The sequence below is a fragment of the Phaenicophaeus curvirostris genome, chromosome 3, assembly GCF_032191515.1.
Source record: "Phaenicophaeus curvirostris isolate KB17595 chromosome 3, BPBGC_Pcur_1.0, whole genome shotgun sequence".
NCBI lineage: Eukaryota > Metazoa > Chordata > Aves > Cuculiformes > Cuculidae > Phaenicophaeus > Phaenicophaeus curvirostris.
In genome coordinates this window covers 30,170,465-30,175,751 of record NC_091394.1, presented here as the reverse complement: position 1 = coordinate 30,175,751, position 5,287 = coordinate 30,170,465, and positions in this window count along the sequence as shown.

The window sequence follows — 5,287 nt, the reverse complement described above, 5'->3', positions numbered from 1 at the left end:
GAATCAACAAAGCCTGTAACTTCTAAGTTCTTTGAGAGGATGAAGAGACAAATTCACCTGCAGGGCTTGGTATTTTTCTTTTTTATTTTCTTTTTTTAAAAAAATGATATGGGTTTAGTTCAGCAAGATCCTCTTAATTTTGTAGGACAGCAGGGGGAGCAGTATGTCTCTCCATTTTGGCAGCTTAGAGCGGAGGTGTACAGCAGATGTAGGATTTTAAAGAACTCAGCTGAATTTTGTCAGCAGATTCAGTGTCATCGATCCATAATGGACGTGGGATTAAATTGACAAAATCTGCCTTTATTGCAGGCCGTGCCAGTATAACCAGTGCTTGTGCTGTCTGGAAGTGCTTGTGAATCCTGCTGAGCTAAGTGATACTCATTCTTCCTAGTGCAAAACAATAGAAATCACAGTTACAGTAGCTGTCTTTCTGTACCACCTCTGAGCATGAAGTTGTGCAGAAAATTACTGTATTATGTTTCAGCTCTGTGGTAGGGGGACTTGAGTGGATGGCCAGCTGAAAGATGATAGTAGCGGATAAATAGCCCTAAGATACTTATTCTCAAAGTAAACCCAAAATCGCTGAAGTTCAATCTTTTAGAAAGACTTTCTTATTAAATTATTAGAGGGCCAAAATCAAAGATGGATTGAGGGAAGTGCGTGCTGCCTACAGTGTGTGTTAAAGCTATGGGGCTGACATTAATCTTGGAACACTGGAGAATTAAGAGCTTTGAAATGGAAGAAAGACACGTTGCAAGTGGAGCTTCTGATTTTTCCACTACAGTAAAAGAGCAGACCAAAATAATTGCTCTTCATTTTTGTTTTTCTGGTTTGTGTTTTTGGGGTTTTTTTTTGTTAGTCTAGCCAGTACTGAGCATGTTTTAAGAGTAGGTGCATGTTTGATGGTCTGTCATAGATGGTAGTAAAACCTCATGAAGTCATTTCCTTTCCTCTGTCGCTGGGGGGAGACTCTCATGAGAGACAAAGACCTCTAAATGACATGACTTGCCACACCTCCGGTACTCTTTTATTTCCTTTCTTTCGACCTAGATGCGCTAAATTGGTGAAAAAGGCAACTGTGCTAATCTTCCGTTGTTGGTGGTCTGCGGTGGGTGGGAAATAATGCTGTTAAGCTTTTGGACAGAAACTTGCACTGAAGGAAGTGGAAAGTGTAAATGCTTTTTTAAAACCCCAAAGATGCATATCTAATTGGGGGGGAGCATTTCATAAAGCTTATTGGGGAGGTTTGCTGCTTGGGGAAAGGTTGATGAGGGAATATAATACCAAACCTCCTCTGTGACAGAACACCACCAAGCCAGTCTTAAATTTTATTTTTCAGAGTAGAAAACAAGTTTGTTTTCAGCTTGGAGGGGAATCCCCATGTTAATTTTAAACCTTTCGAGTTCTAACTATGAAGTTCATTCTGTAGTAGTGCTGCTAGAGCAGTGTAAATAAACACAAGGAGCAAAAGTAAAACTTGCCTGACTAACACTAAATCACGCTACCAAGTACTTAGAATCAACTTTCTTGGGCAAAATAGGATGCTAAATCTATACAGATATCAGCTGTAAATAATGTGTATAAAAATAAGTCTAAAACCAAATTTTAAATGTTCTAGGTAACTTGAAACTAAAGGGAAATATCCTTTTTAGAGGTAATGGGTGCTTCAAAGAAAGTTAAAATGAGGTACGTCAGTCTTTATTTCAAAGCATTTACTCAAAAAATGCCTTCCCCCTTTTTACTTTGAGAGGTTTTAACGAGTGTAATAAAGATTTATGGATCAGAGGTGGATGTTCCTGTTTGTCAAGCAGACTCTTCCCATTTCGTATTCCTTCATGCTGAAACAGTCCTCTTCGCTCTTCTGTTGTTTCAACTGGGAAGTTGGCCTCTGATTCTTTTTTCCATAGCAGAAAGAAAAAAGTGCATAACACGGCACTACCCAAATCCCAAGAATCAGTTGGTAGCTTTGCGAAAGGTGGTAAGACAACTCGGGTACTGTAGAGGCAAGATGCTTTTGCCACATAGCAAAGCAGAGATGTCGAAGAGAAGGATTTCTGGAACCTGAATGCAGTTGTTTTGCCTCCATCCGATCCAAACTATGTGGCCTCTATCTTGACAAGAAATGAAGATGGTTGAGGGATAAGTACAATAGAAGGGGTCTGAAAGTCAGGAGCGATTTGCTGTGTTTGACCCTGAGGGTATTATCAGAGGATCTCATCCAGCTGCCTTTCCTGATGAGTGCAATTAAACCCCATGAAATAAACCGTAATTGCAGGTTGAGCATGCTTTAAGCATTTTACAGTACCATACTCTGCTCTGCAAGTGCTTCCAGCCAAAAAGGATCCACTCCACACCTGTAGCATTTGCAGTGTCGGCAGGATGAAAGCAGTCTCCCATCTCAGGAATGCACTCTGGAGAAATGAAGAAGATTGTTCAGGTTAACTTGCCACAGTCCTGGTTAAAAATGAGCAAAATGTGCATCCAGGCTTTGTGGGTGCCACTTTTCCCTGTGGTGTTTACATGCAGAAAACTGTTCTTTAAAACCTTGGACACGACAGACCCTAGCTGCTGCCTAGATGGGTAACACGTTGAGCAAAACAGATGAGACCGGCTCGGCAATCGATGGAGGTGTGTGTTTAATAACAGAGAATTACGTGCACACATGGAAGTCTTTAGAAGAACATTGTTTTCAAGGCATTTTGTGCAGCTTTGGCAAGACACTGCAGGTCTGTGGTATGGTGGTCTGATGGACAGACACAAACATGAAAGATAACGCAGTTGATGGCTAGTTTTAGCTAGGGCAAGACAAAGCTCTTGCAAGCACAAAGGTGTGCAAAGCACATGCATGCTGGAGTGGAAAGGAGGGCTGAATGCCTTGAACAGAGGAACACAGGTGAAGCACGGCTGTGGGTGGCGCACACAAATGCCTCACTGGGCATAAGCACCAACAAGCATTTACTCCAGTAGCTGAAGGGGGCCTACAAGAAAGCTGGGATGGGACTATTTACAAAGGCTTTTAGTGACAGGACTAGGGGTCATGGCTGTAAAGTGGAGAGGGGAAAATTTAGACAAGACATAAGGAGGAAATTCTTCACCGTGAGGGTGGTGAGGCACTGGCACAGGTTGCCCAGGGAAGTTGTGGCTGCCCCATCCCTGGAGGTGTTCAAGGCCAGGTTGGACGGGGCCTTGGGCAGCCTGGTCTAGTGGGAGGTGTCCCTGCCCATGGCAGGGGGGTTGGGACTGAATGATCTTTAAGGTCCTTTCCAACCCAAACTACTCTGCTTCACAGTGCCAGTGACTGCTGATTTCCATATGTGCAAATTTCCCACCCATGGGCACAATCTTTAAGCTGTGCTAGAACATCATAAGGCAAAGAACTTCATTTTTCATAACTGTATTTACCTATAACACTCTAAATACTACTTTTGGTTTACTCAAATGTATTTTGGGAGGTGTGTTGTGTTTTGATTTGTTGCAAAATTGAAAAAATCTCTGCAGATGCACAACAAAACATGCATCAGTGTCCTTGCTCTCTTTGAGTGCTGTCATGCAGCAGTGCAAACATACACTCTACTTATTTCATGCCTGCTCGGGCAGGGCTTTGAACAATAGCTTGCTTTTCTCCAACTTGCCTGCTCATGAGCCAAGGAAATAAAAGGGTGGGCAAGTCACCAGGAACTGTGACTGTTGACAATTGGTTGCTGTTGAAATCCTGTTGATGCTAATAAAGAAGGTACAGGGAAAAGGTGTCCACTTTCAGATTGTCAGGAAGCTCAGTGTTGCCAGGCATTATGAACTTTTGTTAATAATGCATCCACTGTGCATCGAGCATCTGGGAAGCTATCAAAGAAACAGCAGGCTTTGCAGGATCCTGCCTGTTTGGTCAGTTGCCCAACCACGGATAAGAAAGCTGTCTCTCAAAAATAATCTGCCCTTTACACTGACTGATGCCTGTTGTTGATGCTCCTGCTTCTCTAATTGTCAGGGGAGCTTTTTTCACAATGGTTTGTGTTGCATTCCTAATTGAGTTCCAGTCTTTGATACAGCTAGTTCTCCTCCTTAATCTGATTAACTTCAGTGGGCCAGCTCACATAAAGGTAAATGTGCATGTGGAAGGATTTGCAGGATCAGATCTTCAGTAGTCAGCATATTATTCTCCTACCTAAAAGCAGAGTAATAATTTCTTACCTGACTTAATGTGCTCATTCCATGTTACTTGATAAATCCTGAGCCTCTCTTGCCAGTTTCTTATATCTACCTCCAAAACCCTAATGCCTTTATTTTGGATTTAAGTGTTGTTTTATCCCGCTGAGCAAGGTAAAAAGCAGTACTGTGATGCAAACTTTTGACACTTTAATAGATGCTTATCAACCAGTCAGGTAGCATTATAATTGGTTTTAAGGTGCCGCTCCCTTCAATTACAGCCATAAATGCAGGTCAGATGCAATGCATTTGACACATTAGGTTAAGAACAAGAATGACTGTTTAAATGGACACAATTTTGTTTTGCTTTCTTACAGAGTCCTAATTTGTCATTCTTCAAGGCACAGTTTTTGTTTCCCATGACTCATCTCTAATATCCTCGTCTAAAGCAAACAGCTCCTAGGATTTTCCCTAGTGTTTTTCTTTTTTTTTTTTTTCTTTTTTGGTACAGCCGTGTTTGCTATTAGCAAGCTTGCTTGTGAACCATCATCACTACTTCCCTATTAACATTTAAAAAATGCTGGGATCTCTCATTCCTGCAGCCAAGTGCTGGATGTGGAGCTGGTGGTGAAACAGCATTATTACTAAATCCATTCCAAACAGTAAGTATCTCATAGAGTTTTGCTGTACCTGTTCCTGTCAGAAATCAGTTATGAACTCTGAAACTCTTAGTTTACTAATCACATGCACTCCGTACTGTGTTTTAGTCGGTCTCATTTCCTTTTCTGCATACAAAAGACATCTAAATAAGTGAATTCAGTAATATTTTCAATTTCTCCTTACAAAGGCCTATTGACTTTATATGCATCTTTGTTTTCTGCATCAGTCCCACACTGATTTATCCTCTGGGCTTTAAAACTGATCCTGCTATGACATTGTTATGCAGCTTACCCAGACAGTTCTTCTGCATTACTTAACATCTGTGTCTGATATATTTTTACTTGCAGGACCAACTACATTAGATTTAGTCACTAGCACAGTGACAGACTGAATCAGCAGCCCGGTTGATTATGTCTGTTTTGATTTTCTGTATTGCTTGTTCCATTTAAGCCGTAGCATGTTACATGGAAATGTCAGGTTACTT